This window comes from Ceratotherium simum, chromosome 9, assembly GCF_057802395.1.
Source record: "Ceratotherium simum simum isolate JZ-2026a chromosome 9, ASM5780239v1, whole genome shotgun sequence".
Taxonomy (NCBI): Eukaryota; Metazoa; Chordata; class Mammalia; order Perissodactyla; family Rhinocerotidae; genus Ceratotherium; species Ceratotherium simum.
The window spans coordinates 1,985,847-2,010,859 of record NC_141908.1 but is presented as its reverse complement, the minus strand read 5'-3'; the positions used below and the strand labels follow the sequence as shown (position 1 = coordinate 2,010,859).

At 37.0% G+C, this 25,013-nt stretch overlaps 1 long non-coding RNA gene across 1 annotated transcript in view; it reads left to right on the top strand.

Moving 5' to 3' along the window:
- The window catches only part of LOC147916210 (uncharacterized), a 74,523-nt gene extending 50,745 nt beyond the window's left edge, over positions 1–23,778 (top strand). The window contains exons 2-3 of the long non-coding RNA XR_015553088.1: positions 22,023–22,149; positions 23,202–23,778. This is a non-coding gene — a long non-coding RNA (uncharacterized LOC147916210). The remainder of the gene's footprint in view (positions 1–22,022; positions 22,150–23,201) is intronic.
- Positions 23,779–25,013: the final 1,235 nt, after the last annotated feature.

The window sequence follows — 25,013 nt, the reverse complement described above, 5'->3', positions numbered from 1 at the left end:
GGATCCAAACCCATGAACGCGGGCCGTGGAAATGGAGCATGCTGAACTTAAACACTGCACCATGGGGCCGGCCCCTATATTCTTTAATTTGAGATAATTTTTTTCTTCTTGAATTGAATTATTCCATAATTCTTTTGGCTAGAGTTTGTCAGCAATAAGCTCTCAAAAATTGTTCAAAGATATCTTGATATTGTCCATACTCTTGTATAATAGTTTAGGTGGGTATATGACTCAAAACTGACTCATATTTTCTCTGTATATTGAAGAAAGTCTTCATACTCTTTTGAATTTTGTTGTTTCTGCTGGTAAGTATTCTGTCAGTCTAATTATGAGCCCATTGTAAGTAATATGATTTTTTTAATTTGATGGATTTTAGGATCTCAATGTTTTTCATGTTTTTCAATTTTACAACACTGTACCTATATATCATCTTCTTTTTATTAAGTTGACTTGTAATTTGCTGCATTTCCTGAATGTGAGTATGTATGTTTTTAATCAAATTTTGGAAAAAGAAGCTGCTTTCTCTTCAAATATTGATACTCTTTTATTCTATATTTCCAGAATTCATTGGACCTTGTAAGTCTATCTTCTAAATCTCTTAATTTCTCCATATCTCTGCACTTGTTTCAATTTGTTTTTTTTTTTAATTTCTGAAAGTAATTTTTTCTTAGTGTTTTGTTCTTTGTTATGGTTTTTATTTCATGTGCTTAATCATTTTAAATATACTAATTTTATACTTTTCCATTATTTTAAATTTAGGGGAGTCTTAAACTGCTATTTATTTTGATCTTCACTGAAGATCATGCATTATTGTTTTTCTCATGCATTTCATTACTTTGGTTTGTGAGCTAATTTTTAAATGGTGTCTATGGAAATCCTTCATAGCCTGCGATGAGGACTTTCCTAACAATGAGCTTTTAAATTGGCTCTGTGAGGTACTCTAGAAGCATCACTGGCCTGAGACCAGTTTTTGTGTTAATGTCTTGGGACCATGTATCACTCCAGGTTCTCCAGAAAAACAGATCCAATAGAATATCTATCTATCTATCTATCTATCTATCTATCTATCTATCTATCTATAAAGAGATTTATTATAAGGAATTGACCAGTGCAATTATGGAGGCTGGCAAGTCCAAAATCTGTTGTTTGAGTCTGAGGTTGGAAGCTGCTATAGAACCAGGAAGAGCTGATATCCCAGTTTAAGTCCAAAGCTGGGAGGCTGCTGTAGATTCAGAGAGAGCTCATGTCCTAGTTTGAAGGCCATCAGGCAGAAAGAGCCAATGTTCCAGTTTGAAAGTCATCATGAAGGAGAATTCTGTCTTACTTGGGAGAAGGTTTGCCTTTTTCTCTATTCAGGTCTTCAAATGATTGGACGAGGCCCATCTACATTATGGAAGGGAATTACTTTAGTCAGTCTACTGATTGAATGTTAATCTCATCCAAAAGCACACTCACAGAAACATTCAGAATAATGTTTTACCAACTATCTGGAAACCTGTGGCCCAGTTAATTTGACATGTAAAATTAACCATCACAGTCCATGTTGGTAGAGTAAATTCAAATCCCAATTTCAAGTGTGAAACAGCTTATATTATGTATTCTTACAGGAAAATTCTTTCATCTTCTACCCTGAGCCCAGGTGGAATGAATTATGTTTTGATTTTTTTCTGTAATCTTATGTTGGTGGATAAGTTATTTCAAATTAAATAATTCACCAAAGATGCATAAATATTTAGTAATGGTCTTAGTTCCAATTTTCTGTCTAATGGTCCTCTAAGATATAGTCTATTATCTCTAAGAAGGCATTAATTCCAGGTCTTGGGTTGCAAAGACTGGTGACTCCTCAGCCTATTCATCTCCTAGGGCAGTTGCTGCAGGAGCTCTTGTGTTTATTGGTCTTTGTTTCATTTATCTTCTCTTGGAATCTGAGGATTTTTCCATTACTCACATTATTTTGTTCAGGGTAAATTCTACATTTAATCTAATGTTTATTAAATAGATTTTTAGCATTTCTAGGTGCTTGTAGTAGGAAATTTTTAGTGTATTTGTGTCCTATTATGCTAACACCTGGAAGCCAAATCAATTATTATTATTTCACAATTTTGGGAACCAGTCTACAGAAATGTGGTGTTATCATATTCTAAAACTAGTGGAGTAGAACCAGTAGTTTCTGAAAATACCTGAACCAAATCATGATTCTTTTCAGTTATATTCCTTTCTTTGTTGTAATCTTTCTGAATTATATCCTTCCAAACTTGATTTATTTTTTAGCACAGTTTAATTCTTTAATTGTAAAATTGCACATGGGTAATTGGACATATTTTCCCGTTGTTTATCGTCATATACACAATTGTGATTAAAAGAGGAGATAAGTATTTTTATTTAATTTTATTCAAAGAGAATTTATGCTTAATGTTTTTATAGTATTTACTGGAAAACATAAAATCACCACCTTAATAGAACTTCTTGATACATGCTTGATGTATAGCAGCCTATGTTTTAAAAGCCAATAGAATAAGTGAACTTTTATTCCCAATGGTGATATATTGTTCCCTGTACGGTCACCCTGAACACAGGATGATAAAATACTTTGCCTCAATTTCTTCTGAGCCCCTTGTATGAAGACTTTTAATTAGATTCAGGTGCTGGTTTGATCTTCCATAGAGAGAAAGGATTGCTGAATGCGTATATTTGTTGTAGAGTTAGAGCTCACAGCAGCTGGGAATTTCAACTGAGTAATTGCAGAAATGTGGATTCCAATATGGTATTTTCAGGGAAGGCAATTATCCCAGGGCTAACAAGAATAGTCCAAAGTTTCTTGAGATGGTCGAAAATTAAAAATAGGGCTATGTTTTTTGCTTATTAAATAAACTAATTTACAATAAATTTTGATTTACAGAAAAGTTGTAAGATAATACAGAGATTTCCCATATAATATAGACTTAGTTTCACCTATTATTAGTATTTACATTAGTATGGTGAATTTTCACAATTAATGAACTACTATTGATACATTGTAATTAACTAAAGTCCATATTTTATTCAGAATTCCTTGGTTTACCTTTATTCTTCCAGGATCCCATGCAGGCTAACACATGACACATGGTCATCAAGTCACTTTAGGCTCTTTTTGGCTGTGATAGATTTTCAGACTGTCCTTGTTTTTGGTGACACTGAGAGTTTTTGGAGTACTGGCCATGTACTGGTCAACTGAGATTTGTCAGGTGTTTTTCTCATGATTAGGATGGAGTTATGAGATTTTGGGAGGAAGACTACATATGTAAAGTGCCGTTTAAATCACATCATATCAGGAGTATATACTATCAACAAGACTTATTAATATTGAAGTTAATCTTGGTCACCAGGCTGAAGTAGAGTTGTAAAGTTACTCTTCTTGCCCCTTTCAATACTATACTCTTTGGAAGGAAGTTGCTATGCACAATTTGCCCATGAAAGGTGGTGGCTAAGCTCCACCTACTTAAAAGCAGAGTACCTACATAAATTATTTGGAATTCTTCTGCTTGTGAGATTTGTCTATATTTCCTTTTTATTTATGAATTTAATCATTTATTCGTGTCAGTATGGACTCCTGGATATTTATGTTGTTCTTAGGGTTATAATCCAAAACTACCTTATTGATTTTTTTGCTCAACTTATTCCAGCTTTGACCATAGGGAACCACGTCTGTTGGCTAGTATGTCCCTTTGGCATATTCTGTCATTGTGTTTTTTTTGTTTGAGTATTCCCTTATTTTCTGACTTCTCCAGACTCAACTTGCATGTTTCCTACTCCAGTCCTAGAATGAGCCATTTTTCCAAGAATCTACAGTTCCTTTATTGGAAAATGGTATTAGAAACCAAGATCTGGCACTAGTTGTGCTCGTTGCTACTGAGGTATCATTGCTTCCAGGCCCCTTTCAGCTGACAGAGAAAGGAAATATGTATGCATAGGTACTAACCTAGGTATATACACATATCAATACATATATCTGTTTTTATGGTCCAAATCTATATAAAAATAAATGTGAGTTCATACTGATATCTCTAACTCTGATTCATTACCACGTGGATGATTCCAGCCTCCTCTCCTTGCGTATCTGCAGCCTCCCACTCCAGCAGTGAGAAGCTTGGCTCCCACTATCCCCCTCACATTTATCTAACTTTTCAATTCCTGTACACACATATAGTGGCTACAAATTTGTTTACCCCATACCTCATGTGAAACTGCTTTACCAATTATTACTGTTCTTATGTACAGATCCTTTTTGCTTTTACTTTACAGACTCTACATTTTTAACTCCTAATAGAAGTTAGATTATTTTATTACATTCTACATTCAACCTTGAATCTGCCAACCTGCTAATTTCTAAAAATTTTCATATATAAATGTTCATGCTTCCAGCTGTAGAATTTTATGGAGTTTGACAAATTTTTAATGTCATATATCCATCATTACCATGTCATGCAAAATAGTTTCACCACTCTAATAAAAATTCCCTGTGCATCTCTTATTGAACATTTCTTTCCTTGAACCTGTGGTAACCACTGATCAGTTTACTGATCTGTAGCTTTTCGTTTTCCATAATGCCTTATAAATAGAGTCATACACTATGTAGACTTTTCAAATGGTCTTCTTTCACTTAGCAATATGTATTTAGATTCATCACGTCTTTGCATGACTGGATAGTTCTTTTATTGCTGAATAGCATTGCATTGTATGAATATGCCACCATTTGTCTGTCTACTCCCTTACTGAATATTGTTTGCTTCCAGTTTTTGGTGATTGTGCATAAAAGTTGCAGATATAAGTTTTCAAATCAGTTGTGTAAATATGTAGGTGCACAATTACTGCATTGTATGGTGTGGTAGACTGAATAATCCAGCTCTTAATCCCTAGAATTTTTAAATATTACCTTATATGGAAAAATGGACTTTTTAGACGTGACTAAGTTAAGAATCCTGAAATGAGGAGAATATCCTGGATTATCTGTGTGGACCCTAAATGTAATCACAAATGTCCTTATAAGAGGAAGACAGAGAGAAAATTGACTACAGTGTTGAAGATGATGTGACAAAAGCAGAGAGATATCTGAAAATGGTGCACTGCAGGATCTGAAGATGGAAGAAGGGGTCAAGAGCCAAGGAATGCAAGAAATGCAGCCTTAGAAGCTGGGAAATGAGTTTTCCTCTAAGAACTCTGGAAGGAGGCCTGAAAACTCCTTGACTTTAGTCCAGTGATACTGATTTTGGTCTTTGGATTAGAGAATTGTAAAGTAATAAGTTTACATTGTTTTAAGTCACTAAATTTATGGTAAATTTGTTATAGTAGCCATAGGAAACAATGTATTTGGTAAAACTGTTTAGTGTTGTAATTATCTGCCAAACTGTCTTCCAATGTGACTGCACCATTTTGCACTTCAACCAGCAATGAATGAGAGTTTTTGTTCTTACTCATCAAAGCCAGAAATTGGTAATGTCAGGTTTCTTCCTCCCTTCTTTCCCCCCTCCCTCCCTCCCTCCTTTCCTCCCTCCCTCTCTCCCTTCCTTCCTTTCTTTCTTTGATTTTAGACGTTCTATTAAGTGTGTAGTAGTAATTCATTATCGCTTTAATTTGCATTTCCTTAATGACAAACGATATTGAGGATTTATTCACATGCTTGTTTCCAGTCTTTGTATCTTCTTTGGCGATGTGTCTGTTCACATCCTTAGGAAATTTATTAATAAGGTCATTTTTTTCTTATTGTGACTTTTAAGAGTTCTTTGTATATATTGGATACAAGTTCTTTATGATATATAAATTTTGCAAATCTTTTCTCCCAGTCTTTAATATGTATGCTTATTATCTTATTTGTGTCTTTCACAGAGCAAAAGTTTTTAATTGTAATAAATTCCAACTTTACAATTTGTTCTTTCATGTATTGTGTTTTTGGTGTTACATCTAAAAGGTTATCATCAAACCAAAGTCACCTAGATTTTCTTCTCTGCTTTTTTTTTTTTTGAGGAAGATTGGCCCTGAGCTAACACCGGCTGCCAATCTTCTTCTTTTTCTTTTTTCTCCCCAAAGCCCCAGTACATAGTTGTATATTCTAGTTCTAGGTCCTTCTAGTTCTTCTATGTAGGATGCTGCCTCAGCATGGCTTGATGAGCAGCAGTGAGTAGGTCTGCGTCCAGGATCCCAGCCAGTGAACCCTGGGCCGCAGAAGCGGAGCACGTGAACTTAACTGCTACGTCACCTGGCCAGCCCCATCTTCTCTGCTTTTTTCTATAGGTTTTATGCTTTACATTTTATGGTTAATTTTATGATACATTTTGAGTTAATTTTTGTCTAAGGTATAAGGTTTGTGTCTATGTTAATTTATTTTGCATACCGTGGTGGAAGTCCTGAAACTAATATTCAATATTATGAACTGCCTTTACATTTGATACAATCAGGAGGGCCTTGAATAGCCTAACTACAAGTCCTCTTCCCCAATCTGCACACAGGGATATGGTCTCCCAGCAAAAAACCAAGTTTCTTATCATGTGACTCAGGCATAGTGTCTTCTTATTCCTGACTACTGGGCTTCAGTTCCGTGCCAGCCCATGGAATTATTCAAACAAGCCAATCTTGTCTTCCAGAGGTCACCAGCAGTTTTCCCACTCTCTTGTTACTACAAAGCCTGCCTCCTACAGCCGTTGCTTTTTCAAGAAGTGCAGCTCCTTTGTGGCACTGCATGGCTCACTGCCCCTTTCTCCCAGTCTGTGTTATATGTGACTAATAAACTGCTGCCAATTTCATCTGTCTAGTGAGAACTATATTGAGTTTGGCCATCTCCAAACCCCGGTGTGTAAATCCCTTCCTCACCACGGGGGTGAAGAGGAGGTGATCACATTCTTATGACATCACATTGTTTCAGTACCATTTGTTGAAAAAACTGTGCTTTCCCCATTGGCTGCCTTCGTGTCTTATTAAAAACATCAGTTGACCAGTTGTTGTGGGTCTGTTTATGAGTTCTCTATTCTGATTCACTGATCTACATACCAGTCTCTTCTTTCACCAATACCACACTATCTTGATTACAGTACCTTTATAGTGAATCTTAGAAGTGTGCAGAGTGAGTTCTTCAATTTTGTTTTTGTCCTGCAGATTTGTGTTCTAGGTCTTTTTCTTTTCCATATAAATTGTAGAATGAGTTTTTCAATATCTATAAAGTAGCTTGCTAAGATTTTGAATTATATTGCATTGAATCTGTATATCAATATAGGAAGCACTGACATCTTAGCAATATTGTGTCTTCCAATCCAAAAAAATGGAGAATCTCTTCATTTATTTAAATCTTTGATTTTTTCCACTGGATTTTATAGCTTTGTGCATACAGATCCTGTACATGTTTTGTTAGATTTATAGCTAAGTACTTCATTTTTTTAAATTGCTAATATAATTGGTATTTTTTAAATGTCAAGTTCCAATTGTTCTTTGGTGATGTATAGGAATACAATTAACTTATTTTGTGTGTTGATTCTGTATTCTTGCTATACTCATTTATTAGTATTATAATAAACATAAATAAAAAATATAATAAATTTTTTTTTGGTAGATTTTTGGTGGTTTCCTATGTAGGCAATCATGTTATTTGCAAATGAAGATAGTTGTTTTTTTTTTTTTTCATTTCAGTCTATATACCTTCCATTACTTTATCTTGCCTCATTGTACTATCTAGGAATTCCAATATAATGTTGAATACTAGTGGTGAGAGAGGACACTCTTACCTTGTTCCTGACATTAGGAGGAAAACATACTTTTTTGCAATTAAGTACAACATTAGATTTTTTGTGTGTGATTTTTTTTTTCAAGGTGAAGAAGTTCACTTATATACCTAGTTTGCTGAAAGGTTTTTTTTTTACTGTGATTGGGTGTTGAATTTCATCAAATTTTGGGGGGTATCAATAATATCATCATATCATTTTTTTGCTTTAATTTTTATCATATAATTTTTGTTGTTGATATAGGGGATTACATTGATTAATTTTCCCCCAAGATTTATTGAAGTATAATTGACAAATAAAATTGTATATATTTAAAATATTTAATGTGATGATTTGATATACACATACGTTGTGAAATGAATACCTCAATCAAATTAATTAACACATCCATCACCTCACATAGTTACATGCTCTACATTAGATCTTCAGAACTTAACTAAAATTTTCTATCCTTTGACCAACATCTCCCCATTTTCCCCACTCCCCAGCCCCTACCCCACTCAACTACCATTCAACCACCATTCAACCGCAAACTCTGTTTTTATGAGTTCAACTTTTCTTTTTTTAAGATTCCACATATAAGTGATGCCATACAGTATTTGTCCTTCTCTGTCTGACTAATTTCAGTTAGCATAATGTCTTCTAGTTTCATTCATGTTGTTGAAAATTACAGGGTTTTCTTCTTTTTTATAACTGAATAATATTCTGTTAATTTGATTAAGATATATGTATATATCTCTCTCACATTTTCTTTGTCTATTCATACATAGACAGACACTTAGGTTTTTTCCGTATCTTGGCCATCTTGAATAATGTTGCAAAGAACATGGGAGTGCAGCTATGAGACTGAGTTTCCTTCCTTTAGATATATACTCAGAAAGTAGGATTGCTGGATCATGTGGTAGTTCTATTTTAAATTTTTTGAGGAACCTCCCTACTGTTTTCCATTTAGGCTGTACCAATTTACACTCCCACCAGCAGTGTCCAAGCGTTGCCCTTTCTCCACATTCTTGTTAACATTTATTACCTCTTTTCTTTTTGATAATTGCCATTCTAATAGATGTGAGGTGAGGTCTCATTGTGCTTTTGATTTGCATTTCCCCAAGGATTATTGATGCTGAGCACCTTTTCGTGTACTTGTTAGATATTTGTGTATCTTATTTGGAAAATGTCTATTCAGATTCTCTGCCCATTTTTTAAATTGGATTATCTGTGTTTTGTTGTTGTTATTAAGTTGTAAGAGTTCCTTATATATTTTATATTTTATACCTTATCAGATACATGGTTTGCAAATATTTTTTCCCATTCCGTAAGTTGCCTTGTTATTTTGTTGACTATTTCTTTTGTTGTGCAGAAGGTTTTTAGTTTGATTTAGTCCCACTGGTTTATTTTTGCTTTTGTTGCCCAGGCTTTTGGTGTCACATCCAAACAATCATTGCCAAGACCAGTGTCAAGGAGCTTTCTCCCTGTGTTTTCTTTAGCAGTTTTATGCTTTCAGGACTTACCTTTACGTCTTTAATGTTTTTGAAGTTAATTTCTGTGAGAAGTGTAAGATAGGGGTCCAATTCTATTTTTTTGCATGTGAATATCTGGTTTTCCCAGCACTATTTATTAAAGAGACTATCCTTTCCTCATTGTGTATGCTTGGTGCCCTCATCAAAAATTAGTTGACTATATATGCTTAGAGTTATTTCTGGGCTCTCCATTCTGTCCCATTTGTCTGTGTGTCTGATTTTGTGCCAGGACTATGCAGTGCTGATTACTGTAGTTTTATAATATAGTTTGAAATCAGAAAGTGTAGTGTTTCCATATTTGTTCTTCTTTCTCAAGACTGCTTTGGCTATTTTGGGTCTTTTGTGATTCCATGTGAATTTTAGGATTGCTTTTTCTATTTCTGTGAAAAACTGCCATTGGGATTTTGATAAAGATCGTACCGAATCTGTCAACCCCCTTGGGCAGTATAGAGTGTTTAACAATATTAATTCTTCCACTCCAAGGACATGGGATATCTTTTCAGTTATTTGTGCCTTTCAATTTCTTTCAGCAATGTCTTATAGTTTTCAGTGTACAAGTCTTTCTTCTCCATGGTTAAATTTATTCCTAAGTATTTTATTTTTTTGGTGCTATTGTAATTGGGATTGCTTTTTAAATTTCTCTTTCAGAGAGTTTGTTGTTAGTGATAGAAGTGTAACTGATTTTTGTATGTTGATTTTGTATCCTACAATTTATAGCTTCATTTATTATTTCTAACAAATTTTTGGTGAAATATTTGGGGTTTTCTGTATATAAGATCATGCCAGCTGAAAATGAAGATAATTTTACTTCTTTCTTTACAATTTCAAGGAATTTATTTCTTTTTATTGTCTAATTGCTCTGGCTAGGACTTCCAGTACTCTACTGAATAGAAGTAGCAAGGGCGAGAATCTCTGTCTTGTTCTTGATCTTAAATGAAAAGCTTTTAACTTTTCACCATTGAGTATGATGTTAGCTGTTGGCTTGTCATATACAACTTTCATTATGTTGAAGGATATTTCTTCTATATCTGTTTTGTTGAGAGTTTTAATCAGGTTGAATTTTGTCAAATGCTTTTTCTGCCTCTATTGAGATGATCATATGATTTTTATCCTTTATTCTGTTAATGTGGTATATCGCATTTATTGATTTGCATATATTGAACCATTCTTGCATCCCAGGGATAAATCCCACTTGATCACGGTGTATAATTCTTCTTCTTTTTTTTTTTTTGGTGAGGAAGATCAGCCTTGAGCTAACATCCTTGCCAATCCTCCTCTTTTTGCTGAGGAAGACTGGCCCTGGGCTAACATCTGTGCCCATCTTTCTCCACTTTATATGGGACGCTGCCACAGCATGGCTTGACAAGCAGCACCTTGGTGCACGCCCAGGATCCAAACCTGGGCCGCCAGCAGCAGAGAATGAGCACTTAACTGCTATGCCACGGGCCTGGCCCCTATAATTATTTTAATGTGCTGTTCAATTCAGTTTGCTTGTATTTTGTTGAGAATTTTTTGCTTCTGTGTTCATCAAAAATATTGGCATGTAATTTTCTTTTCTTTTAGTGTCCTTGAATGGCTTTAGTATCAGGGTAATGATGGCCCTGTAAAATGAGTATGAAAGTGTTTCTTCCTCTTCATAGAGTTGGAGAAGAATTGGAGAAGAGTTGCCACTAATTCTTTAAATATTTGGTAGAATTCCCCCATGAAGCCATCTGGTCCTGGGCTTTTCTTTTCAGGAGATTTTTGATTACTGATTCAATTTCCTATTAGTAATAGGTCTAGTCAGATTTTCTTTTTCTTCATGTTTCAATATTGGTATGTTGTATGTTTCTAGAAATTTATCCATTTCTTTTAGGTTATCTAATTTGTTGGTGTATACCAACAAAGTACTTACTCATAATCCATTGTAATTCTGTAGTATCGGTTGTAATGTGTCCTCTTTCATTTCTGATTATTTCTATTATGAATCTTCCTTCTTTTTGGTTTCTAACCTTCTAGTTAGAAGCTTGTCAATTCTGGGCCGGCCCCGTGGCTTAGCGGTTAATTGCACGCCCTCCGCTACTGGTGGCCCAGGTTCAGATCCCGGGTGCACACTGACGCACCGCTTCTCCGGCCATGCTGAGGCCGCATCCCACATACAGCAACTAGAAGGATGTGCAACTATGACATACAACTATCTACTGGGGCTTTGGGGGAAAAATAAATAAAAAAAAAGTTAAAAAAAAAAAGAAGCTTGTCAATTCTGTTTATCTTTTCAAAAACTGCTCTTAGTTTCATTGATCTTTTCTACTGTGTTTCTAGTCTTTATTTCATTTATTTCTGCTCTGATCTTTCCTTCCTTCTGCTAACTTTGGGCTTAGTATATCCTTCCTTTTCTAGTTCCTTGAGGTGGAAAGTTAGGTTGTTTCTTGAGATCTCTCTTGTTTCTTAATGTAGGCACTTATTGCTATAAAATTCCTTCTTAGAACTGCTTTTGTTTCATCTCATAAGTTTTGGTATATTATGTTTCCATTCTTGCTTGTCTCAAGACATTTTGTGATTTCCCTTTTGATTTCTTCTTTGAACCATTGGTTGTTCAGGAGTGTGTTGTTTAATTTCCACGTATTTGTGAATATTCCAGCTTTCCTCCTCTTATTGATTTAACATCATTGTGATCAGATAAGATATAATATGATCTCAATCTTCTTAAATTTTTAAGACTTGTTTTTAATCTAGCATATGGTTGTTTTGTAATGTAGCATATGGTCCATTCTGGAGAATGTTCTGTGTGCACTTGAGAAGAATGTCTATTCTGCTGCTGTTATGTGGAATGTTCTATGTCTGTTCAGTGTGTTCAAGTACAATATTTCCTCATTGATATCTTGTCTGGGTGATCTGTCAGTTGTTAAAATTGGGGTGGTGATTCCCTACTATTATTGTGTTGCTGTCTATTTCTACCTTCAAATTGTTAATATTTGCTTAGTATTTAAGAGAACCTAAATGGTTCTCTGATATTGGGTACATATATACTTACCATTGGTATATCTTCTTGAAGAGTTGATGCTTTTACCATTGTACAATGACCTTCTCTGTCTCTTGTTGCAGTTTGTGACTTGCAGCCTATTTTGTCTGACATAAGTACAGCTGCTCTTGCTCTCTTTTGGTTTCCATTTTCATGGAATATCTTTTTGAATCCCTTCACTTTAAGCGTGTGTGTACTTGTAGCTGAAGTGAGTTTCTTATAGGCAGCATGTAGTTGAGTCTTTTTTTTTAATCCATTCGGCATCTTCTTGTCTTTCGATTGGATAATTCAATCCATTTACATTTAGATTAATTATTGCTGGGTAAGGACTTACTATTCTCATTTTATCAATTCTTTTCTGACTCTTTTATAGTTGCTTTGTTCCTTTCTTTCTCTTGCCATCTTCCTTTATGATTTGATGATTTTCAGTAGTGGTATGTTTTGATTTCTTTTTCTTTATCTTTTGTGTGTTTGTGATAGGTTTTTGCTTTACAGTTACAATGAGGCTAACATAATATATCTTAGTATAAAATAGTCATAACAGCCTATTTTAAAATGATAACAACTTAACTTCAATTGTATACAATAACAGTACCCTTTTACTGTGTCCTCCCACATTTTATGTTTCTGATCTCACAATTTACATCTTTTTATATTGTGCATCCATTAGCAAACTATTGTAGCTATATTATTTTTAATACTTTTGTTTTTTAATCTTTAAACTGGAGTTAATTGATACACACCACCATTAAAATATCAGAGTATTCTGAATTTGACCACACAATTACTTGCCAATGAGCTTTAAACTTTAATGTTTTCATGTTACTAATTAATGTCCTTTCATTTTAGCTTGAAGAGCTCCCTTTAGCATTTCTGGTAAGGCAGCTCTAGTGATGATAAATTTCCTCAGCTTTTGTTCCTCAGCTATATCCAAAGATATAGACTTTGGAAAGTCTATATCTCTTCATTTCTGAAGGACAGCTTTGCTGGGTAAAGTATTCTTGGTTGGCAGTTTTTATCTTTCAGCACTTTGAATATATCATCTCACTCTCTCCTCGCCTGCAAGGTTTCTGCTGAGAAATCCACTGATAGCTTTACAGAGGTTCTGGTGTATTAGATTAATTTTTTTCTCTTGCTGCTGTCAAGATTTTCTCTTTGTCTTTGATTTTTACAGTTTGATTGTGATGTGTCTCAGTAATGTCTTCTTTGGGTTGAATCTGTATGGGGATCATAAGCTTCGTGTACCTGGATCTCCATGTTTCCTCCAGATTTAGGAAGTTCATCCATTATTTCTTTAAATAAATTTCTGCCCCTTTCTTCTTCTCTTTTCCTTCTGGGACTCTCATAATTCAAATATTCTTTCATTTGATGGTATCTCATAATTCACTTAGGCATTCTTCAGTCTTTTTTTTTTCTCCTTTAACTGGATAATTTCAAACAACTTGTCTTAAGAGTTTCCAGATTCTTTCTTCTGCTTGATAAAGTCTGTTGCCAAGGGTCTCTATTGCATTACCACTTCATTCATTGTATTCTTTAGCTCCTGAATCATTGATTGGTTCTTTTTTATGATTTCTATTTCTCTGTTGAACTTCTCATTTCTTCATTAATTGTTTTTTATTTTGTTGAGTTGTCTATCTGTGTTCTTTTGTAGCTTTCTGAAAATAATTATTTTGAATTCTTTGGCAATTTGTAGATCTCTTTTTCTTTGCGGTTGGCTACTGGAAAATTATTGTGTTCCTTTGGTGTGTCTTGTTTCTTTGATTTTTCATGTCTCTTGTAGCTTTGCATTGAGTTCCATGCATGTGATGGAACAGTCAACACTTCATCTTTACAGTCTTTCCAGTCTTTGAAAGGGAAAGGCCTTTACCTATGGGTGGGTACAAGGGTGATGGCTGGGTAGGGTGTGATGGTCACAGCACTAAGAAGGCCCAGCAGCATAATCTCCATGCAGTTACGTCAGTTGAGTTCAGCTTTGCCAAAGATTGAAGGGATCCTCAACGCCCAAGTCTGCACAGTGTTGGTGAGTATTGTCGGCATCTTTGGTGGCAAAGGCTCTCTTGATCTCTTGAAGGAATCGCTCAATCAAGGAATTGCTTGATCTCTTTTTCTTTCGTGGGGGATATTGTGGCCTAGGGGATCTTTTCTGGCACCTGATCCAGCTTGTGGGTGCCCTTATGCTGATGGTGGCATTGGTACCTGAAATGAGGGGATCTGGGGCACTGGTTAGCCTGAAGCAATAGTGGCTCCATTCTCTGAGTCATGGGTGCTTGGAGCAGCCATGGAGGCAGGGACTGGAGTGTGAGCACTTTGTGGAGTGATGGCAGCTCCAGGGTCTGAAGCACTGTCTAGTCCTCATTGGTGGTGGCTCTGGTGTGTGTGATGAGGGTGCAGCCAAGGGCCCTGGTCCAGAGTGTGGGTGCACATGGAGAGACAGCAGTTTGTGTTCTGGGATGCTGGTTAGACCACAGCAGTGGTGGCTCTGGTACCTGAGATGCAGGTGTATGTGGGACAGCCACAGAGCCACAGAGCTGCCACAGAGACAGGATCTGGAGTGTGGGCTATTGATTACCTCAATGGCAAAAGCTGCTGTGTCATCTGCAGAGAAAGCTGCTGCGGTCCACAATGATGAATACTACAGGTCCTCTACTGTGAAAGCTGTGGTGAATCTGTGGTTGTCCTGTGGGCTGTTGAGGTCCTCAGTGGCAAAGGCTGCCGGGGTCCTCTGCAGTGTATCCCACTGGAAGACCACAATGGCACTGACTACATGACTGATACTCATGGCCCCTATGCTTCTTCTCTGTTCCTAACCATCATCTTCAGACATCTCAGTGATGTCAATTTCCCCAGCAATCTTTTCTTTGTGGTTATTCTCCGGTTTTTGTTCCACTGTGTTGCTGTAGGTTCTTGAGCCTTCCCAGGGCTATTTTCATTTGTAGATAGCTGTCTAATTGTTTTTTTGTGTGTATGTGGGGGAGATGAAGGCTGATATCTCCTACTCTGTCATCTTGCTGATGTCACTCAGCTTACATTGATTGATTTTTGAATGTTGCATCAGTCCTCAATTGCTGTAATATGCGTCAGTTGGTTGTAGAGTGTAATTCTTTCTTTACATTGTTGAATTCAACTTGCTAATATTTTGTTGAGGATTCTTACATGTGAGATATAGGACTGTAGTTTTCTTTTCTTGTATGTTATCTGATTTTGGCTTTAAAGTAATGTTGGCCTCAGAGAATAAGTAGGAAATGTTTCCTCTGCTTCTATTTTTTGCAGGTGATTGTGTAAATTTGGTATTATTTCTTACTTAAATATTTGGAAGTCTTCACCAGTAAAACCATCTTAGCCTAGTAATTTCTTTTTGGACAATGATTAATTATTAATTCAATTTCTTTAATAGATATAGGGCTATTCAGCTTACTTTCCTTGTGTGCATTTTAGTTGTTGTATCTTTCAAGAAATTCTTTCATTTTATTTAAGTTATAAAATTTGAGGGAATAGAGTTATCCATAGCTTTCTTTTATTGTTCTTTTAATGTCCATGCAATCAGTTATGATGATCCCTTTTAATTTCTGATGCTGTAATTTGCAACTTCTTTCTCTTTTCTCTTCTTTAGCCTGACAAGAGGTTTATCGCCTTTATTGATTTATTCAAATAAACATTTTGTGGATGTTTTTCTATTGTCTGATTTTCAATTTCATTGATTTCTACTCTAAGTTTTATCTTTTATTTTCTTCTGCTTGCATTAGGCTTAAATTGCTCTTCTTTCTCTAGTTTCCTAAGGTGGAAGCTTATGTTGTTGATTTTAGGTTCTTCGTCTTTTCTAATATATGCATTTATCATTTTAAATCTAATTTCCTTACAAGCTTTCACAAAATTTTGGAGTTGTTTTTCATTTTTATTTAGTTCAAAATATTTTTAAAATTTTTGAGAATTCTTCTTTTACTTATGTGTTATTAAAATGTATGTTTAAATTTCAAATATTTGGGGATTTTTCCATCTATCTTTCTGTTATTGGTTTCTAGTTTAATTCCACTGTGGTCTGAGAACACATTTTGTATGATTTCTATTTTTTTTAATTTAAGGTGTGTTTTATGGCCCAGATCTTGGTGAATGTTCTGCTTGGGCTTGAGAAGAATGTGTGTTCTGCCATTGTTGGATGAAGTATTCTGTAAATGTCAATTAGATCCAGTTGATTGATGGTGCCATTCAGTTCAACTGTATCATTCCTGATTTTCTGCCTGCATTGTCTATCAATTACCGTAAGATGAATGTTGAGCTCTCTAACTATAATAGTTGAACTGTCCATTTCTCCTTCAGATTTGTCAGTTTTTACTTCATGTATTTTGATGCTTTTTATTTTTTAGGTCCATATACATTTAGGATTGTTATATCTTTTTCGTGAATTAAACCCTTTATCATTATGTAATATCCTTCTTTATCCCTGATGATATTCCTTGCTCTGAAGTTTGTTTTGTCTGAAACTAATAAAGCTACTCCAATTTTCTTTTCATTAATGTTAACATGGTATATTTTTCACGGTTGCTTTACTTTTATCCTATCTGAATCTTTATTTTTAAAATGGACTCCTTGTAGACAACTTATACTTGAGTCTTGATTTTTTATCCACTCTGATAATCTTTGTCTTTCGTTGATTATTTACATTATTCACATTTAAAATGATTATTGATACAGTTGGATTAATATCTATGTATGTATATTTTCCACTGATTGCATTTCTTCCTTGTCTTATTTTTCTCCTTTTCTCTGTCTTCTCTTATTTTAATTTAGCATTTTTTATAAACCCATTTTATCTCTTCTCTTACCACATCAAACATTATTTTAAAAAGTGGTCACCCTAGAATTCACAATATATGTTTTCAACTAATAAAGGTCCACTCTTAAATAGCAATGTGGCACTTCACATGTGGTGGAGATAACTTATAGCAGGGTGTTCTTTATTCTTCCCTCTCACCTTTTCGGATATTGCTGTCACTCATTTTGCTTACCCATACACTATAATCACACAATACATTGTTACTATTACTGCTTTAAAGAAACAGTTACCTTTTGGAGCAATTAAGAACTAAAAAATCAGGGGCTGGCCTGGTGGCACAAGCAGTTAAGTGCATGCGTTCAGCTGCGGCAGCCAGGGTTCGCCGGTTCCAGTCCCGGGTGCGCACCGAGTCACTGCTTGTCAGGCCTTGCTGTGGTGGAGTCCCATATAAAGTGGAGGAAGATGGGCATGGATGTTAGCCCAGGGGCAGTCTTCCTCAGCAAAAAGAGGAGGATTGGCGGATGTTAGCTCAGGGCTGATCTTTCTCACCAAAAAAAACAAAAAAAAAAGAATTAAAACAATAAAATATTTTATACTCATTTATTCATTTTATGATGATCTTCCTTACTTTATGTATATCCTAGTATCTGATTTACATAATTTCTTTCCACACTTCTTGCAGGGCAGATCTGATGCTGATGAATTCTTTCAGGTTTTTTGCTTTGAGAAAATATTTCTGTTGCACATCTAAACAATATTTTGCTGAATATAGAATTCTAGGCTGCTGGTTTTTTCTTTCCATACTTCAGATATTTCATTCCACTCTCTCCTTGCTTGCATGGTTTCTGGTGAGAAGTCCACTCTAATCCTTATTCTGTTCCTCTGTATAATCCCCTCCATTCTCTGAGGGGGAAAGCGGTATTTATCCTGCTTGGTGTTTTCTGAGCTTCCTGACTCTACAGTGCTTTGGTGTTTTTTTACATTTTGGAAAGTTCTTGGCCATCATTACTTCAAATATTTCTTCTGCTCCATTCGCTTATTCTTATTTTTTGATGTACTATTTACTTATACATTACATCTTTTGATATTTTCTCACATTTCCTGAATGATTTGTTCTGTTTTATTGTTATTATTAAGCTTTTTTTCTTTTATTGTTCTCATTTCCTTTGCACTTTAGTTTGGTAAGTTTCTGTTGTTTTGTCTTCAGGCTCGTTGACTCTTTCCCTGGCTGCATCAAGTTTACTGTTGAACCCATAAAAGCATTCTTCATTGTATATTGTTATAATATTTTTGATTTCTAGTATTTTCCTTTGATTTTTCCTTAGTATTTTTATTTTTTACTTACATTGCTCATATCTTGTGCACATTGTCTACTTTTTCCATTAAAGGCATTAACAAATTAATCTATTTCTTTTTATTGTTGTTGTTGCAGGTGAAGGTTTGCCCTAACATCTGTTGCCAATCTTCTTCCTTTTTTCTTACTTCCCTCCCTCCCCTAAAGCTCCAGTACATGGTTGTTTATAGTTGCGTGTTCTTCTGGTCCTTTTATGCGAGCCACCACCACAGCATGGCTACTGACAGATGAGTGGTATAGTTCCATGCCTGGGAAACGAACCCAGGCCACTGAAACAGAGTGCGCCGAACTTTAACAACTAGGCCAGCAGGGCTGGCTCTTAATCTAATTCTTTTATGTTCTCTCCTAATTCCAACAGCTGTGTCATATCCAATCTGATTCTGATCTTGCTTTATCTCTTCGAACTATGTTTTTTCCTGGCTTTTGGCATGCTTTTTAATTTTTTGCTGAAAGCCAGCCATTTCAAATCTGACACTAGGAACTGAAGTAAATAGGCCTTTGGTGTGAGGATTTGTGTTACTCTGGTTAGTAGTTGGGCTGTGTTTAATGGTTGCTGATGCTGTAGGCGCCAGGGTCTTCAGATTCCTCTCATGTCCTTGTTTGTGTCTTGTCTTGACTCTAGGGCACCCCTATGTGCTCCTCCTCAGAGAAAGTGTGTGTCTTGTAACTTTTTCAATTTTAATTTACTGCTATTATATTATATTGAGGTCTTTTTGGTGTAGCCAGCCCTGGTGGTCTAGTGGTTAAGATTTGGTGCTCTCATTTCCACGGCCTGGGTTCATTTGCTGGTCAGGGAACCACACCACCCGTCTGTGGGTTGTCATACTGTGACAGCTGCATGTGGCTGGGATGCTGAAAGCTGTGCCACAGGTATTTCAAATACCAGCAGGGTCACCCATGGTGGACAGGGTTCAGCAGAGCTTCCAGACTAAGACAGACTAGGAAGGAGGACCAGGCCACTCACTTCCAAAAAAAATGACCACAAAAACCCTGTGAATAGCAGCGGAGGATTGTCTGATATAGCGTGGGAAGATGTGAGGATGGTACGAAAAGACTAGGCAGAGTTCTGCTCTGCTGTTCACAGGGTGCCAGCAGTCGGAATTGACTCGATGGCACTAACAACAACAAGTTATTGGTATAATGGTAAAGTGTGGGTTAGGAACAGCATTCCACAATTTTCTCATTAAATCTTACTGTTTTTCCGGGACATGACCTTCAAAAATATTTCTCCATTGATCTAGCCTTTTGTTTTCCTGTCCCCTGTTCCGTTCTCTGACTGCAGCTTTCATCATCTAGTTCCTTGAAGCCCTGACCCCTTTTGATTATTTTTTCCCCTTAGATGAGACATGAAATGTGGAGGGGTCTGGGGTGGGGGTAATTCCCTTTTCCTACCTGGGATAAGTCTCTGGTAAAGTGCTTCACCTTGGAGGCCAGGCCTTTGCTATGGAGAAGTTTCTGGGCTTATTTCACTAAGGTTATTTTTCCTTTCCCTCTGTTAGAGCACTGAGGGTATCTTTCTAGATCTTCACCATGAGAATCTAGTGGGTGTCCTGGAGATAAAGCCCATAAAATTCTGAGGTCCCCTAAGACTGTGGCTCTTAAAAGTTTTTCGATCTTAGGCCTCCAACAATTTGTTAAAATTTGCATTTATGTTTCTACTAGGCTTTGGTTCCAGCAGCTTCCGCTTGAGGCAAGTAGATCTCAGCTGTCTCACTCTAAGTAGCAGTTTCTCCAGAGTCTGAGGCGGCAGTTTGCCCTGCAACCTGTTTTCTGATACGTCTCAGCACAGGTGGTGATTTTCAGTTTGTCCTGCTTTCTTTTATAGTAAGGATGAGAATAGTTACCCAAACTCTTTGCATATTATAACTGCAAAGGAGACTTTTGAATTTACTTTGAAGTTTAGATGTGGCTTCTGTCCTTCTGCTTGAAAGGCATCCCTCTCAAGCGCCCTAGTCTGTTCATAGTTTTTTTTCCTTTTTTACCGTTTCATTCACCGTGCATCAGCCTGTGGACTTTTACTGTTCCAATACAGTGGCAAGAAAGGGAGGAAAATGGAGTGGAATGATCAGAAGTAGTGCTAATATCAGGAAATAACCTTAAAAGTTGTCATTTAAAAACAAACAGAAAAAAATATATATTTAAGTGTTGTGTATTAATATTTTGGTGACTGAATCCCACCTTACCTCTTGCTAAATCCCTTCCTTACCGTTAGGTTCCCTGTCAAGGGTGATATAATGATGGCATTAAACTACTGGTTTTTATCAATATCTGGGCAAATGTTTGTCACCTCGAAAACAGGCTCCAGTGAAAGTTAAACTGGAGAAGATGGTTTCAGCCAACCTCCACCTTCTTCATATGTGTGGGGCTGAAACATCAGGCGAGAGACAGAGCTAAGGTCTTGTGCTGAATGTCCTGAAATGTGTTTATGGATGTCATCCTGAGATTCTGGACTCCCGAGCATCAGGGGAATGCAGTCCAAACCATCTCCTCAGCTGACCTCATCACTCATGTACAACAAATAACTTGGGTGCAGTGATGGAAAGAGCATCAACTTTGGCGTCAGATAGGCCAGGGTTCAGGTGACAGCACTGTCACTTGAGAGGTATGGCAGCACTGCTCAGACCTCCATGCAAGGAGTGCAGCTAGCTGACAGACCACCACGGTTAGAAATTTCAGGATCCAATCTCAGATTCTGAGCTGAGTCTGATCTTCCTGGGCAGCTCCAGCCAACGACTAAGCATGACTGATGTACCAGAGTATTGCCATTCTCATCTAATACAGGCCTCCTCTATCAAGCGATCTTTGCTCTGGAGATATCAGTTGGACTGGCTGACTCGGTCAGATATCACTGAGATGTGAGGCTCACCTTGCCCAATCCTGATGTCTCACCCTCTTTTTTATTCTCAAATGTTAACTTCTCCTTCCCCAACCTCTTACACTCCTAACTCTTTCTCAATGTTTGCCGGAGAACCCTCCTGAAACTTTGTATGACCTAGGACAATTTATATAACGTTATAACTATATATTGGAAAAGGTATAATGATTATTTCAAAAGCTTATTGTGAAAAGAAATTAGATGTAAGAAATGGATCTCTGGTTCCATTCCTGTAACTCTTTTACTTATATGGCACCTGACAAGAATAATGCACTTTCCCCCATATACAGTCTGCATCACATACTGACATTTTGGTTAACTATGGACTGCATATATGACGGTGGTCCCATAAGATTAGTACCATACAGCCTAGGTGTGTAGTAGGCTATACCATCTAGCTTTGTGTAAGTACAGTCTATGATGTTTGCACAACAATGAAATTGCCTAACAACACATTTATCAGAGCGTATCCCCATTGATAAGGGAGGCATGACTGTGTATTTACACTGTGCACATTTTCTATATGGTAGGATGAATGTTCAAGCTGAATTGAAGTGAAAGTGGGAGGTAAGAGAGCAGGCAGATCAGAAGGTGGAAATGGAAGGATGGAAAAAAAAAGACAACCAGTTTTGCAGATTAAATTTACCACTAAAATTTACTTACTAATGATTATCATATCTGGTTATGTAGGAGGACTATATGCTTGTCTTGCCTTGCCTTGTAAGTATCATATGATAGAATAATTTACATTTGCTTCTTTAGACATTCATTGTTGAGAGGGCTGGAAATGCAAGTGGCTGGAGACCCTGGAATTCAAGACCAACACAAATGCATGAAGTCTGAGGTCTGCAGAAAGTTCTTGGCTTGGGATGATGAAATCAAGGGGCAGGTGCGTATCTTACATATCACGACCACAACTGTCTCAAAAAACAGTTGTTGAAATACTCTAAATTCATGAAAAGTCCTTCATAGAAATTGCTTTTTGTACTTTTATAAGAGTCTTGCAAATTAGATATTATCTTCTCCATTTTTTAGAGGAGGAAAATAAGGCCAAGCCCCTTTCCCAAAGTCACACAAGAGAGGTGATGGGCTATCAAGTCAACAGCATCTGCACCATCACCTTTATTTCAACGTGTTTCCGTGAGCAAAACTGTTCTCCTCAAGCAGAGCAGACTGTCCAATGTCTGCTTAGAAGCATTCACTTGTAACAGAGTGGAGGAAGTGTTTTTCTTTGAGTTAAGATTATTTACCAATTAGAGAAACCATGAACTTCTCCCCTCGGAGAAGCTGGCAAGTGCATGTGGATAAGCCTCAGACTAGGATCTCAAGAACATTGATCAATAAGTGCAGTTCCAATCACCCCATTTCACAGCCAATGGTGGGGAATCTGACAGCCGCAGCTCCTGGTCCCTATGCACTGCCAGTTCCCTTCCTGCTCGTGGAGATTCTCCACACTGACATTTAGCTCTTTTAAGCCTTATTCTAAGAAAGGGTTTTTCATAAGGTAAGCTTATTGCCTAGTTAGCAAAACAATTATATATAGCAAGGCAAATCCCAGTAACTAGCCTACAGTCTGCAGCACTCAAATGCTTCTTTAAAGAATGAATAAAGCATTTAATATCAAGAGACATCTATTTCCTACACAGCTTCCTTAAAAAAGCAAGTGGGTAGTAGTTAGGATAAGGTTTTCAATGAAGATTAAGCAAAATCATTATTATTTACTTATTAAATGCCTACTCTGATGTCCTTCAACTATCACATTTACACAATCTCATTTAACCCCTGCAATCATCTTGAAAGCTGATTTTTATTTAATGAGAAAGAAAAGGGATACTCAGATAAATCACACACCCAAGGTGACCTGCAACTAAATGGTACTGAAAGGATTTGAATCCAGGACTGACCAATTTCAAACTCAAAGCATGTTTTCTATCACACCAGTGGTTTCCAGGGGTGGCCCCTGGACCAACAGCATCAGCATCACCTGGGAACCTCTTAGAAATGAAAATGCTTGTGTCCCAACCCAAACCTACTGAAGCAGAGACTCTGGACATGCGGCCCAGCACCTTGCCTGGACAGCCTACAGGAGATCCTGGTGTGGCTCACGTGGGAGGGCATTGGACTAGACGGTCCCACCTGCTCAGTTGTCATTCGCTGGCCTTTCATCATGTGGTTCTTTGCTCTTATCCCTGAATTTGCGTGCACTATTCACATGCATTGTACTGATCACAAATATGTTCTCTTGGCTTCAAGAAGTTATTAGAGCATTTCTGAAATGGAAATGTTTTTCTCACATAAAAATTGAATTATGTGGCACACTTTTTTCTGGGGATACTATGTATCTTGGAAAACAACAATTTTTAAGTAAGGACATTCCTGGTCACAAAGACAACTGTTACTCTCTATAGTTTTATCACAAATCTTAATAGAGTTTTGTTTTACTTGCCAAATTATTTCAGTATGAAAAATGATCCTACAATTAAACGTTAAACAGTGATGTATTGTGCAACATTTCCTAATAAAGAATGATTAACTAAGTAAACAAGTCACTGAGGTGGGATTAGTTCAACATCATCGCGAATGATGCGTTTGCTTATCAATGTGACCTGAAGGTGGCCCACGTTCTGTGGGCAGCCTCTATTTTCTCCCATCCACAATGAGGTTAGAGTCACCACCTTATTGTACCCGTCATTGACGACAACAAAAGCAACACAGCAGCAGAAACTCTGACTGCAACTCCAGCAGCAGTGGTATGCCATGTGCAAGGGTAGTCTTGCAGCACGCACAGAAAAACTGAATTGTGTTCTTGCAACCCACCAGTCCCAGGCCTGCTGTTTACCGGGGATTCTCCATGTACTCTGCTCTGCTGTGCTGGCTCCAGCCTCCTCCCTCTCTGATCTTTCCCCTCTGTCTCTTCCTCCTTGTTCCTCTGCAAACAATCTTCCTTGAGATCCATTTTCCCAAGACACGGAGCTGATCATAAGTAGTTTTTTCCTTTCTATTACACATATTTAAAAAAGAAGAAAAAGATCTAATTTTTGAAACCACTCATTTTTTTTTTAATTCTAAGACAACTCCACAGAAGAGCATGGAGACTTCATAGAAGTTGCTCAGTAATGGCAGGGAGAGGCAATAGAAGAGGTGCTGCCACCACTGAGAATTCTGTTGTCCAGATGTATCAGCTGGGGCTGTTCTGAGCAGTGCTGCTGTCCCCGTGACATGACACAGGCCTGCCCTTTAGATAGAACCAAGCAGGAGATGATGCATCCTTTTGCATAGGAATTTAGACTTAAACTTCTGGTTTCTCCTCAGCTCTCTGCTAGCTCCCCGTTATCTTTCCCTGGGGGAGGAATGAGCTTCATGACAAAAAAGACCTTCTCCACCTGTAATGACCCTTGTCTAATTTGGTGCTGATTATTACTAAATCTGTTTAAGAAGCTCAGTGAGGTTATACATTTTATCGAACAGGTTTTTATACTTTCTTTTGTCCTTAAGGAAAGAGTCACTGCAGCTTTAGGAAAGGAAAACGTTTAACAAGCGAGAGCAGCATTTGGAACAACATGAAAATCACAATGCTGGTCTTATGAGCATCGCAGCACAGAGGTCTCTGAAGCACAGAGTCTGGTGATGAAGATGAGGCAGCTGAGTGGGACCCAGGACCCAACTCACGCCTGTCTGGTTCCTAGTGCTTCTCTCCTCCCGTCTGGTCTCTGCAACAAGCAGTATAGGACAGTGGTTAGGACCAGGCATTCT